Source organism: Onychomys torridus, chromosome 7 (assembly GCF_903995425.1).
Source record: "Onychomys torridus chromosome 7, mOncTor1.1, whole genome shotgun sequence".
NCBI lineage: Eukaryota > Metazoa > Chordata > Mammalia > Rodentia > Cricetidae > Onychomys > Onychomys torridus.
Genome location: NC_050449.1, coordinates 52071585 through 52086786, shown reverse-complemented (window position 1 = coordinate 52086786; position 15202 = coordinate 52071585). Strand labels below are relative to the sequence as shown.

The following is a 15202-nucleotide window of genomic DNA, read 5'->3' as shown; positions in this document are numbered from 1 at the left end:
GACCAGGCACATAAAGAAAGACAGAGACAGTCTGAGTCACGTCAAGGTCTCATTTATTGCAAAGTGAAGCAAGCTTATATACTGGTGGATATGAGGGCAAGGGAGGGAGATGAAAAATTGTTAGAAAAGGGTTCTGGACGAGGTCTCTTTGGTCCAGTGCTCAAGCAACCGGTCAATCAATTAGAAAAGGGTTAGGGTGAGGTCTCTTTGGTCCAATGCTTGAGCAACCGATCAATCAATTAGAAAAGGGTTAGCTTTGAACAACTGATCAATCAAACATACTCCAGGAAGTTTAATCTAAAAGTACACTTTGTGGTTTTTCCGGGAATGATTGTTTTTGCAATTCAATGGGTGCAGTTATGCCCGATCATCCAAGCAAGAAAGGTCAAGGCACAGCTATCCAATTTTTGGTTCCCAACAGCACTGGGTCCCTGACATGGCCTTGCCCATATCAATAGTACACATTTACTCAGAGCTTCCTTGGTACCCCATAGAGTTTCACCATGTAGACCTGGATGGCCAGCCACTCCCTCTGTAGACCAGGCTGGTATTGAACTCACAGAGATCTGCCTGCCTGTGCCTCCTGAGCACTGGGATCAAAGACTTGTGCCATTATACCTGGCATTATTTCTGCTTCAATTTTAATGGGTAGTTTTGCTGGGTATAATAGTCTGGGCTAGTAGTTGTGATCTTTTAGAACTTGGAATACTTCTTTCCAGGTCCTTCTGGCTTTAAAAGTTTCCATTAAATTATCAGCTGTTATTCTGATGAGTCTGTCTTTATACGTGACTTGGCACTTCTCCCTAACAACTTCAGTACCCTTTCTTTAGTCTGTGTTTTTAGTATTTTAACTATAATATATTGTAGATTTGTTGTCTGGTCCTGTCTATTCGGTGATCTGTGGGCCTTTTCTACTTAAATGAGTATCTGTTCCTGTAGATTTGAGAAATTTTCTCTCATGATTTTTATTCAAAATATTAACTATGCCTTTGACCTGGAATTCTTTCCTTCTTCTATGCAGTATGTGGGTTGGATTTTTCATGGTACTGCCAAGTTCTTGCCTATTTCGTTCACAAATTTAAGTGATCATTTTCTTTGAGTTCCTCTACCCTGTCTCTAGGCCTGGACACTCTGCTTTCCACACACTCTGTTCTGTTGGTACTGCTCCCCCTTGAACCTTTCAGTAGACTTGCTGAGTCCTCTACTCCTCGGTTCATTTCAGTTTGCATTTTCTCCAGTCTTTCTATCTCTGTATTGGATTTGATTTCAAATTTCTGGATTGCCCTAATTACCTCATTCAGCTGTTTGTTCTAATTTTCTTGGCCCTTAGTCATTTTATTCCTGTGCTTTAAAAAACCACGATGTCTGTGCCCTCTTTGAATGCTTTGACTGAATTGAGCATGTTTACAATTGTCCTTTTGAAATATGTCTTTGAGTCTGTCTAAGTTGTTCTCCTCGAGAAACGCTCCTGTGGGACTGGTGGTTTTGGCAGGGGATATATTGTCTTGTTTTATCATACTGTTTGTATTTTTGCTATGAGACCTGGACATATTGAGTTAGAATGTTCATTGTCTTTTGATGTGAGTTTATGTCCCAGATTTTGAAGGCAGGGCTACATTCTGGGACAGGTGTCTTGGGGAGGCTCTGAGGGTAGTGTCAAGGGGCAGGAGCCTCAGTGGAGGAGGGTGTGTTTCTTACTGGTTTGAGTCTAGGTCCAGGGCTGCAACATCTACACAGAGTGGCTGGGGCATAAGGATCTAGAGGTAGAGTGGGCTCGGGTGAAGCACCTAGAGCTCCTGGGATCCAGGGGCTGCATAGCTGAGGTCCAGAGCAGGAGGGGACAGGGTCTCTTGCTGTGACTGGGCTTATGGCACCTATGTGTGATGGGGGCATGTGGGTTTGGAGGTGGCCAGATTATTTTTAAAATACACTAATACATTAAAACAACTTGTATTATATTAGAGTTAGGTCTTGCGTTTCTTTTTTTGAAACAAGTTCTTATGATTATAGTTTTAAATTTAATAATGTTTCCACATTTCAACAAACATAGTTAGAGCTGTGTTTTTACTGAGTTGCTAAACTTACAGTTGCTCAAAGTATATTGGCAGTTGAATTTTCAGAAATGGTATGAGCTGAACCAGGTCTCACCATATATTGAAGCTCTAAGCCCCCAGTGTGATGGTATTTGGAAGTCAGGCCTTGGGATGTGATTAGGTATGGATGATGTCATGAAAAGAAGTCCCTAGTGAAGTTAGTGACTTTGTAGGAAGAGAGAGAACTCTTTACCCTCTCAAGCATGCACCAAGAAAGACTATGTGAACACAATGAATGGATGGCTTTCCACCAGCTAAGAAGTAACCTTTTCTAGTCCTTCACATAGCCTGCTGCTCCTGATTCTGGATGTCTCAGCCCTCAGAACCGTGAGAAAGAAATGCCTGTGGCATACCCAGTGTGCTAGCTAGTTTTGTCAGCTTGGCAAAGCTAGAATCATTTTCGAAGAGGGAACCTCGATTGAGAAAATGTCCCCACCATATTGGCCTGTGGGCAAGTCTTTCTTGATTGATTGTTGATATGGGAGGGTCCAGCTCACTGGTGGTCTTCAGTGCTATAAGAAAGCAGGCTGAGCAAGCCAAGAGCAGCATTCCTCCATGGTGTCTGCCTCAGTTCATGCCTCTAAGTCCCTGCCTCCCCTGGATGAGGGACTATAAACCGTAAGACAGAATAAACCCTTTATTCCCAGGTTGCTTTTGGTCGTGGCATTTTAGCACAGCATAGAAACCTGTCCAAGACACCCAGCCACTGAGCTAAGTGTGGGCAACTTTACATGCATATCAAATGCTATTCAGAGCACATAATATCTACTTTTCCCACAATGCTTTTTGTTTATTTTGTATATGTGTGCGTGTCCGTGAATGTGTATATATATGAGCAGGACATGTATATATGTGAAGGCCACAGGTTGATGTTGGATGTCTTTCTCAACTGTTCTCCACCTTGCTTTTTGGACACAAGTCTCTCACTGAACCTGATGATTGTCTATGTAGCCAGCAAGTCCTAGGAATCCTCCTGTCTTTATTTCCTGGTGCTAGGATTACAGTTGCATGCTGCTACACCTTACTATTTATTTATTTATTTATTTATTTATTTATTTATTTATTTATTTATCTGTTTGTTTGTTTGTTTGTTTGGTACCAGGCACCTGAATTCAGATCTTCTTGTTTGCCCAGCAAGAACTTACTGCTTGGGCTATCTTCCCAGCCTCCTCCCCCAATCCATTTTATTAAGAAGGAATTGGACATAAAGACCACTCTCTATAGCTTTAAGCTACCAACAGAATTAGCATTCTGATTATTAGTGTTCTAAGTGTCTGAGGGCTTTAGATAGACATCCACGGTTAGCCTAAAAACAACCCACCATGGACTTTTATGATCTTAGAAGTTTGGAGCAAAACTAGATTTCCCTGGGAATGCTAAACCATAAAAATCAAAGCCAAGATAGGGAAAGGTCTCTCCAGGAGGTGAGAATGCTCTCAGGCTTACACCAGAGAGAAAGTAGACTAAGATCAGCACATGAACATTGGAGAATGTGCAGGCAGAGGGCTCAATACCAGCAAAGTTGTATTCAGGGAATGTGCTGGAAGATGCTGACAGCCAACGCCCTGGTGTTTTATGAGACTACCCCTTATATTCTCATTCCTTCCTGGGGGCTGAGCACAGCACTAGACATGTTGTTCTGTGACCTTGGCCCTTCCTTGTCTTAAGAGGCATCAGGGTTCGAAGGCTCCTGGGACTTCATGGAAGTTTATGATCTAGTTATGAGTCAGGTGCGCAGTGTTCATCTCCTTCATTCTTGCTGTGTATTCCCTTGCAGGTCATATAGAGATTTTATTTTTATCAAGAAAAATAGGAAACTATTGACAGATTCAAAGCCAGTGAGTGACAGTCTGTTACATTTTCGATAGAAACACTATTTCTTGAAGTTGTGTAAGAATGGGGGGTGTGGACAAGAGGACATAAGAGACCTATGGAAGATGGGGAAGGCCATTTCAGTAAATCAGGAAAGAAGATGCCAATGTCAACATGGGGGAAAGGGCTTGATGGAGGAGCTGTGTGCGAGGAAAAAGCAGCAATTCAGAGATGAGTCTGAGGTAGGACAGCTGGAAGGTTTCTGGTCTCACTGGTCTGCGACACAGTGGTCAGAAGCAGTTACATATGCGGACAGGCACCTCTCTCTCTACCTCTGGTGCAAGGGAAGGTAAGAAACCTGCCTTGTCGGGAGCCTCTAAATGGGGGGCAGCAGATTCCAAAAGGAAAATGAAGATGTTCCCATAAAGAAGAGTACTTACTATGTAGACAAAACCAACAGATGTTCGTTTTTGTTGTGAAAAGAAGCCTTTGGGCCAGTGCGTTTGAGCACTTGCTTCTGCATGGGCTCTGTGCATTCTGTATGCCGCTGTAGCACTGGGAGCATTGGGTCTAGTTCTGATGGGGGGGGGGGTACTTCATCTGCTGTGTGCCCTGTTATTTATTAGTAGAGATAAACAAGTAATCTTGAAGACAATGACCGTAGTATTTAAAACTTAAAAACTATTGTATCGCATTGCCAGAAGATAGAAAATCTTATCATTTTGAGCTCTAACCTTCTAGCATGACAGGAGGGCCTTTCTGAGAAACTGTTAGCCTGCATTACAGCCAGAGGGGGGACCCTGCACTTCCCAGTCATGTCTACACCACCCACACTATACCACCTGCTTCTTTACTCAGGGCCTTCTACTTGTCCTTTAATTTGGGGACAATGTTAGCAGTTTCTCTTTATTGAGGCCTAATTTACATGTACTGAAAGTCATCCGGGTGCCTTCCACCTCCACCACCATTAATATTGTTATCCTCAGAAGTAACCCTACCCAAGTTGGAGGCCAGCAAAATATATATCTATATGTACACATAATATATGTTAGGTCTTATATTTTGTTTCTCTCATAAGCACGATCATGTTTTGTTTTGTTTTGGTTTTGGTTGTGTGCGTGTGTGCATGAGTGTGTGTGTGTGTGTGTGTGTGTGTGTGTGTGTGTGTGTGTGTGTGTGTTTCGAGACAGGGTTTCTCTCTGTAGCTTGGAACCTTTCTTGGAACTCACTCTGTAGCCCAGGCTGGCCTTGAACTCACAGAGATCCACCTGCCTCTGCCTCCCAAGTGCTGGGATTAAAGGCGTGTTCCACCACCACTGGCATTTTGTTTGTTTTTATTTTGTACACAGTGTTCTATCCGCATTCACCCCTGCCCGCCAGAAGAGGGCGCCAGATCTCATTAAGATGGTGAGTCACCATGTGGTTGTTGTTTGTTTTTAATGATTGAGCACATGTAGCTTTTTCATATACTTCCCTGTCTATGGGATCAGCACTGCAATTTCAGTTTGTTGTTGACTCATTTTTCTATGAATAATTGTTGTTAGCCTGTGAAGCTGTCCAATATTTCATTTGTTGGTGATTTCTGATCAGACTTCATCCTTACATTGCGAAGTGCTAGTTGGTTTTTGTGCCCCTTAAAAGTTTAGGGAGTTTTAGGCAAGTAGTTAAAGTACTTATCAGTTTGACCTTTTGGAAACTTGTTTTCTCTCTAGGGTGGGTGTAGAGCAGCCTTCACCTTGCAGCTAATTCAGCAGCATTTTGAGGTGTGCTGTGTCCTGAACAGATTCTGCATTCCAGGAAGGTTCTCAACTCAAGCTGCAGAAACAGTTCTCGCCTGTGGGACTCTGGGACTGCGTGGCTGTCTCCCTGGTGCTGTTTCTCACTGTGACGTTGCTTTTGAAAAGGGTTGGTGTGTGTCTGCAGTGCCTAGACTGCAGGTCAGTCAGAGGCTCCAGGACCCCTGAGGCAGGTTTGGGAGCTCTTCCAGCAACCCTGTAACCAGCTCCGGCCACTGCAGCCTTTTTCCCATTTCTTTTTCCTCAGCTTAGTAAGACTACAAACTCAGCAGGTTTCCCTTTTCTTTGCCAGTCTGGATTTTTTTTTCTTATTAATTTTTAAAGATTTTTGAGATGGGGGATTGGCTGAAGAGATGACTCAGGAGTTTAGGGCACTTGTTTTTCTTACAGAGGACCTGGGTTTGATTTCCAGCCCCAACATGGTGGCTCAGAACCATCTGTAACTCCAGTTCCAGGGGATCTGACACCCTCTTTTGACCTCTGGGCACCAAACATAGCACATGATGCTTATAAATACACGCAGGCAAAACACTCACATCCATAAAATAAAATCTATACATCTTTTTTAAAAAAGATATTTGAGACAGAATCTTATGTAGCCTAGGCTGGCCTTGAAGGTGATAAGTAGCCAAGAATGACCTTGAACTCTGGTCTTCCCAAGTGTTGAGATTACAGATGTGTATTAGCATGCCTGGCTTTGGAAACTGATTCCAACACAAAAGTTAGGTGATCACAGGCTCCCTCAGTCTGCTGGTTTCCCTTTCTTCAAGTTCTGAAACCCTACTTGACTTGTTTTCATCTCAGTGTGTACGTAATGAGTAGAATTTGTGACCCTCTTAGTCCCTCTTGCGCAGAAATGGCATGATGGCTTTTTGATTTTTACTCTCTAAACCATGTCAGTGAAACTGCACACTGAAGGACTTATAGGTAATGTCTTCAACAAATGAGATGGCCTGGCATTCCTGCCACTCTCCAGGTGTGAGTAGATGGAGTTAAGTCATTGGCAGCCACAAGACCTGCATTATGTTGTCACCTATGGGAAGCAGCCGAGGTAGCTTTAGATCACCCAAGTCACACCCACAGGATGCAGAAGTCAGCTTTTCTGAACAGGTCCTTATTAACCAGACTGGTCACTAAAGTGTCAATAGTTACTTTATATTTGAGACAGCAAATATGTTCAGATTATTTTTCAGGGTGTGGAAGTCTTGCTATCTTTGGAGAATAGTAAGGAACCATACCATTACTGTGAAATCCAACAGAAATGAGAGCTAAAGCCAGCATTTACCCTGCCTTTCCTGTCATTACCTAGAAAAATTGATTGTAAACAGTTGATGAAGAATTCTCTGAAAATGTATGTATGTGTGCATGCGTTTGAGATTACAAACACACCATGGCACTGGGGATCAAACCCAGGTCCTAATACTAACACTTTACCGACTGGGCTATCTCCACAGCTCTGATCTCTTCTTCTTCTTCTATGGTTTTGTTTTTTTGGTTTTGATTTTTTGAGATAGTGTCTCCCCACGTAGCCCAGGCTGGCCTCAATCTGAAACCCTCCTGCCTCTACCTGCTTGAGTGCTGGGATGATGAATGTGTACCACTGTGCTGGATGATGAATGTGTACCACTGTGCTGGGGTGTTGAATGTGTACCACTGTGCTGGGTGATGAATGTGTACCACTGTGCTGGGGTGTTGAATGTGTACCACTGTGCTGGATGTTGAATGTGTACCACTGTGCTGGGTGTTGAATGTGTACCACTGTGCTGGATGTTGAATGTGTACCACTGTGCTGGATGAGGAATGTGTACCACTGTGCTGGGGTGTTGAATGTGTACCACTGTGCTGGATGATGAATGTGTACCACTGTGCTGGATGATGAATGTGTACCACTGTGCTGGATGATGAATGTGTACCACTGTGCTGGATGTTGAATGTGTACCACTGTGCTGGGGTGTTGAATGTGTACCACTGTGCTGGATGTTGAATGTGTACCACTGTGCTGGATGATGAATGTGTACCACTGTGCTGGGGTGTTGAATGTGTACCACTGTGCTGGATGTTGAATGTGTACCACTGTGCTGGATGATGAATGTGTACCACTGTGCTGGGGTGTTGAATGTGTACCACTGTGCTGGATGATGAATGTGTACCACTGTGCTGGGTGTTGAATGTGTACCACTGTGCTGGGGTGTTGAATGTGTACCACTGTGCTGGATGTTGAATGTGTACCACTGTGCTGGGGTGTTGAATGTGTACCACTGTGCTGGATGTTGAATGTGTACCACTGTGCTGGATGATGAATGTGTACCACTGTGCTGGGGTGTTGAATGTGTACCACTGTGCTGGATGTTGAATGTGTACCACTGTGCTGGATGAGGAATGTGTACCACTGTGCTGGGGTGTTGAATGTGTACCACTGTGCTGGATGATGAATGTGTACCACTGTGCTGGATGATGAATGTGTACCACTGTGCTGGATGATGAATGTGTACCACTGTGCTGGATGTTGAATGTGTACCACTGTGCTGGGGTGTTGAATGTGTACCACTGTGCTGGATGTTGAATGTGTACCACTGTGCTGGATGATGAATGTGTACCACTGTGCTGGGGTGTTGAATGTGTACCACTGTGCTGGATGTTGAATGTGTACCACTGTGCTGGATGATGAATGTGTACCACTGTGCTGGGGTGTTGAATGTGTACCACTGTGCTGGATGATGAATGTGTACCACTGTGCTGGGTGTTGAATGTGTACCACTGTGCTGGGGTGTTGAATGTGTACCACTGTGCTGGATGTTGAATGTGTACCACTGTGCTGGGGTGTTGAATGTGTACCACTGTGCTGGATGTTGAATGTGTACCACTGTGCTGGATGATGAATGTGTACCACTGTGCTGGGGTGTTGAATGTGTACCACTGTGCTGGATGTTGAATGTGTACCACTGTGCTGGGGTGTTGAATGTGTACCACTGTGCTGGATGTTGAATGTGTACCACTGTGCTGGATGATGAATGTGTACCACTGTGCTGGGGTGTTGAATGTGTACCACTGTGCTGGATGTTGAATGTGTACCACTGTGCTGGATGATGAATGTGTACCACTGTGCTGGGGTGTTGAATGTGTACCACTGTGCTGGATGATGAATGTGTACCACTGTGCTGGGGTGTTGAATGTGTACCACTGTGCTGGGGTGTTGAATGTGTACCACTGTGCTGGATGTTGAATGTGTACCACTGTGCTGGGGTGTTGAATGTGTACCACTGTGCTGGATGTTGAATGTGTACCACTGTGCTGGATGTTGAATGTGTACCACTGTGCTGGGGTGTTGAATGTGTACCACTGTGCTGGATGTTGAATGTGTACCACTGTGCTGGATGATGAATGTGTACCACTGTGCTGGATGTTGAATGTGTACCACTGTGCTGGATGTTGAATGTGTACCACTGTGCTGGATGAAAGTCCCTCTTCATAGATACTCAAGTTCATATGAGAAGAGAGAATAAAAATACCATTTTTTTTTTACAAATTCTAATGAATTAATGATGATAGACAATGCTCATAGTAACTGTTAATTCACACACACAAGGACAGAGACATGATGTGTCTGTAGGAGAGTGATGGGACAAAATCCAAAGAAAGATGATAAGCCTGAATTTGACCAGACTTCTTGATCTGTGAGGACTATAGGAGACAGGATATATGTGAAGAGCATCCATGTAGGTACAAGAACCGTTCAGTGAGGCTGAGTCTGGGGAAGAGACAGGGGGCAGAGTGGCCTTGGCTTTCTGTTTGTCTGCGTGTGCATGTACTTGTGTGTGGATGAGTGTGTGTTAGTGTGGGGGTGCACCTGTCTGCAGGTAGAAGCCAGAGGTCAGCCTTGACTGTCATCCCTTGGGAGCCATACACTTTATTTCTGTGCAGGGTCTCTTATTGGGACCTAGGTTTGCTGACTAGGCTAGACTAGCTGGCCAGCCAGCCCAGGGGTCCACTTGTCTGCTCCTTACCAGACTAGAATTATAATGTATCATTGTGCCTAGCTTTTTATGTGGATTCTAAGGATCAAATTGTTATACAGCCCCTAGTTTATCTTTTTGGAATGGTTAAAAAAGCCTTAAGAAAGGAATAATACCTGTGAGCTATGAAAAATTCTGTGCAATTCTGGTTTTAGTGTCTGTAGTAAAAACGTTGTTAGATAGCAGCCACACTTGTTTGCCTGTGGCTGCTTTCCCACTACAGGCCTGAGTTCACATGGGGCCTGGAGACTGCAAGACCCACTCTCTTAAGATATTCTTGGCAGCCCTACACAGAGCTGTTAACCTTTGATCTAGAGACCTCCTGACTCAAGACTAGAGAAGATGAGAAAAGACAGGGAGATGTCTGCAAGACTGAAGGACAGAGCAGCCCGTGTTACAGTGTATGGACGGTATCCTGTGTCACAGTGTGTGGGTGATACTTGGATACCTTTTCAAAAATTAAGGAATGGAGAAAAACCCCAGCAGACAGGGGAATGTGAGAGTGTCGAAGGCATTTGATAGCAGGGAGGAGTTTGGGGGTTGGTTTTGGTTTTGGTTTTTTGTTTGGTTTTGGTTTGGTTTGGTTTTTTGTTTTCTTTGGGTTTTTGTTTTGACTTGTTTTGGTTTGGTTTTCAAGACAGGGTTTCTTTGTGTAGCCTTAGCAATTCTTGGCTGTCCTGGAACTCGCTCTGTAGACCAGGCTGGCCTCGAACTCACAGAGATCCATCTGTCTCTGCCTCCCAAGTGCTGGGATTAAAGTTGTGCACCACCACTGCCTGGCAAAGTTGTTAATTTTTAAAGATTGGTTTTGTGGTTATGTTTTAAGAAGAGCCCTTAGCTTTGAAGAAATACATCCTGGGATATTTACGGATATCTATCTTAGCTTTAGAATAGAATGATCCAGGGAGTGGGTGGCTGTTGAGTGGGTGTAAATGAAGTAACATGGGCTGTGTGATGACAGCTGTAGCCAGAAGATCACTTCATTGTGCTATTTTTCTCCACTCCTGTATGCATGTTTGAAAATTTACATTACAGGATACAAAAAAAAATGAATCTGGTGGAGGCAGGGTCGTTGGAAGTTGTAGGGCAGTCTGGATTGTGTGATGAGACTATGTCTCAAAAAATGAAAGCAGAAAAATAGATATCCAAGAAAAAGGTTTCATTTGGGAATAAACAAGGAATAAGATTGTAGTCTGGAGCCGGGCAGTGGTGGCACATGCCTTTAATCCCAGCACTCGAGAGGCAGAGCCAGGCGGATCTCTGTGAGTTCGAGGCCAGCCTGGTCTACAGATCAAGATCCAGGACAGGCACCAAAACTACACAGAGAAACCCTGTGTCGAAAAAACATAAACAAAAAAAACCAAAAAAGATTGTAGTCTGGAAAACTCTCACAGTGCAAGGGACCTCTGGTGTGTCTTGAGGTTTTATTAGGAAGGATAAAAGCCCTGTGAGGTACTTTGAAAGGAGAGCCACAGAGAGATAGCTGACTGGCTCAACCTACAGTTACCCTGTGAGGCCAGTCACAGAGTCATAGCAGGTGGCTTTGTTGGAGTGAGCTTGTGCAGCATGTCCTGCAGCAGGTATCTATGACGCAGCCTCTTGACTCTGGCCTGATAATTGACAGGAATGACTGGTGTAATCAGTGGCACATAGTGGGTCTAGATACTGGTCACTGTTTACTGTTTATTTGCCTTACTTTTCAATTGCCTGTGGTTCAGCATAAGACCAGCCGGTTGCGTTTCTGGTATATGCCAGGCAGAGCATCCATAGCATCCAAACCCAGGAGGCTGCTGTGTGGCGTCTCAGCTTGAATGTGATCATCAGTCTGAGACGTGATGTTTGTTTTTGTGGGAAGTGTGGGGTGGCCCCTTGGGAATTAGACCATTGTTTCTTCTCTGTTACAACATTTTTTAATGAAGTAGAAATATCCACATGCAAATCTTAGACTAAAATCTAATTCTGACTCAGTTACAAATTGTTTTTATTACCCATCTCATGACTCTTTTTTATTGACTGAATAAAGTTATTGGTTATAACTATTGAAAGTGCACATATTCTAGGGCCCTAATTCCTTCTGCTTCCCTTTTCTTCCCTCACATTGTTGTGTCCTGCAAAGACACTGTTATTGTGGATATTTCCCGTTTTCAGCATAATTTGAACCTCAGAGCTTCCAGAGTGAGTAGAAACACATCCCTGAAGCTTCAGGCAGGATCTCGTTTTTTTAAATATATCCCCTGGCACCTGAGAGCCTGCTCCCCTTCATCAAGAAGCCCTTGGCACCCAGAGCTCAGGCCTGAAAGGGTTACCAGCAGTCAGTCACGGAGCTAGTTTTGTAAACCAGTCTCCTCTGCTCCTTCCCCCAAATTCAGGGTCTTTGTAGCAGACCGGAATGCTTTGTCATTTTCATGAAAGTCAAGTGCCCTGCTCACTTCAAAGCTTATGAAGTCACACTTGGCAAGGGTTTAAAGCTGATTTATCTTGCTCAGTACTAGTGACCCTACCTGCCATGACATCCTCCTCGGTAGCGACTGTCTTACACTGGCCAGTAAAGTTGGAGCCAGGAGGCACCTGAGACTGTGTGGAGAAGCAGGCCTGTGATCTCAGCATTTGGGAGGCTGAGGCAGGAGGACCCCAGTTAGAGGCCAGTGTGAGCTACATGGCAAGACCCTGGAAAAGGGGTGTGGGTGCATCTGAGCCATTGAAGAAACAGATTCAGTGAGGTGGCCATCCTTGGACTTAGCTGGACTTAGCACCAATCTTGGGGTCTTTTACTACCTCTCTTTATGGCTTCCTCTTTGTTTACGGATACTTTTTATTGTTAATTTTTTTAGATTGGGTCTCACGGTGGACCTCACTGTGTAGATCAGGCTGGCTTTGAGCTTATGGCAATCCTTCTGCCCCAGCTTCCCAGGCACTGGGATTGTAGACATGAGCCACCATGGCAAGCATTAGGTGTGATTTGGGGGATCAAGGACCACACTGTGACTAGACTCTGGAAATGAGCTGCACAGTACATAAAGCAGGAAAGCCATTGGGTGCAGCTGTCCTTACAGAGATGTGCACTGCAGGCCCCTTGGAATCCAGTGCCATTACAGCCAAAGGGCCTCTGGGATACTGTGTCTAAGCTCAGCAAAATAACAGTGGTGAGAGTGTAGGGAAAAGGGGAGAGTCAGGCATAGGCCAGACATCAGCCTCTCCATCCTGTGGTGCAGACAGGCTGGATATGAAGTACAAACTACCACCACCAACAACAACAACAACAATAACGAAACCCGGTTTTCAAATGTAAATCATTTTAATATATATTTTTAAATGGACGTGACATGAAATACTTTCTTACTAAACTCTACCTTTTTTCTAGGACTATGCAAAACATAGCAGCCTCCTTTGGGGCTGTGATGTGGTTCAACAGGAAGGTGCTTGCTGCACAGGCCTGACCACCTGAGTTTGACCCCTCCTGAAAGGTGGAGGGAGAGAAACACTCCTGTCAGTTGTCCTATGACCTCTGCATGGGCACCATGGCACACAATAATAAAGAAAAATACATAGTACCCACAGTGAGTGTAAAACATGCTGGGTTTCACAGGCCAATTTTAATTATTTTAAAAATACTATTTCACTGCTTATTTTGTCTACATATTTTCATATATTAGGTTAAATAAATTTTAGATTATATTTATATAAAAATATAATATATAGTAAATAAAATTATCATCAACAAAATATGAAATATTAAAATTAATCTTCCGGTATATTTTTAAAATAATAACTCGAAAATTTTAAGTCACATGTGGCTCAAACTCTCTTCCTACTGGACAGCATGGATGAAGTTTTCATTCTTTTTTTATAGCTGTATGTTCTGACCTTGCACAGCATCCACAGTTTAATCAGTCTGTCTTTGATGTGCACTTGAGTTGTTCTTTCCTTTTAAAAATGCAGATGAGGCAGAGTCCTAGAGAGATGGCTCAGCAGTTAAGAGCACTTCCAGCTGACAGAGGAGCTGGGTTTGGTTTCCAGCACTCACATGGTTCACAACCTGCTGTAACTCCTGTTCCAGGGGATTAGCGCCCTCTTGTGGAATGTGCATGCACTGCAGGCATATGGTGTGTTTATATGCACGTGGGCAAAACACTCGCACACATAAAATCTTTTTTAAATTGCAGCAGGGGCTGATGAGCCACATCAGTGGGTAAAGGTGCCTGTCACTAAGCCTAATAACATGAGTTCAATCCCCAGACCCACATGGTGGAAGGAGAAGATTGATCCCTGCCGGATGTCCTCTTACTTCCACACTTGCATGATGGCACCCTCCACCTTTTCCCTCCTGCCAAATTAGATGGATGGATGGATGGATGGATGGATGGATGGATGGATGGATGATAGATAAATGGAATCAAATTTAATGCAGTAATGTTTACCCTATCCATGCATCACGTCAGGATGAGTGCAGGCTGGCCTATAAATGTGTCCCCAACACTTGGACAGTTAAACGGATAAACACATTTGCATCACCAGTGTTATCAAACTGTCCCCCATAAGCACTGCACTAATGTGTACTCTATGCCTTCTCCACAGCTTGCCACCTGAAACAACAGCTTATTACATACTTCTTTTTACATACTTCTTGTTACTAATCTGAGAGTTTTTGTTTTGTTTTTATTTTGAGACCAGGTCTCATTATACAACTTGGGTAGGCCTCAAACTTGTGGCAATCCTCCTGACTCAGTACTCCTGAGTATTTCAGGCGTGTGCCACCATGCCAGCCTGAGAAAGTTTTAAGGAGAAACCATAAATGCTTTGCTTGACTTCTTATTCTTTTTAAAGAAGAAACTATTGGTGACTTTCCAAGTTAGTCAAAAAGTTTATCACTAGGAATTTAGAAAGAGCAAACGGGAGGCTGGACCAGCCAAGGGTATTTTCTTGTTTACCTTGACCTTTGAGTTCTTGACCTTCTCAGGTGAAGACGCTGTCCACAAGGAGTTTTTGCTCATGGCAGGCGATCAGGCTGAACACATTCTACTCAGGGTGCAGCCCAGCAGCATGCAGGCAGCTTAGGAGCTGCAGGCCACAGGGTCCTTGCTGTCTGTTCTGCAGACAGCGCTAGACCTCCTCAGCACTCTTTGAGACTTGTGCGCCCTCTGTTGCCCTTTCTGCTGGTTCTTCCTTTCTCTCCCTCTGTCAGATGCAAATGAAGAACTGATACTCAAAAAGCCAAATAATGGAAAATAAGGTTCTTCTGATGAGGAATCTCACCATGCTGCTAGCAGTGGGTTTGATAAACTGGAAAAACGAGAAGAGCGACACCTGTGTCTTGGGTAGAAGGTCATCTGGGCAGATCTGGAAGCATAGATGTGTTGGCAGCAAGTGTGGATGTGATGCTTACTACTCTGCTATCATTTGAAAACAGAGTTAAAACCCGTTTTTAAATGAGTGCCAAGACTTGGCACTGGTGAGGTGTTCCCCTCAGTGTCTGGTGGCATTGCTCCCA

At 44.0% G+C, this 15202-nt stretch overlaps 1 protein-coding gene across 3 annotated transcripts in view; it reads left to right on the top strand.

The window, feature by feature from the left end:
* Rec114 (REC114 meiotic recombination protein) overlaps positions 1-15202 on the top strand; it is a 124737-nt gene that overhangs the window by 87587 nt on the left and 21948 nt on the right. The window lies entirely within an intron of this gene.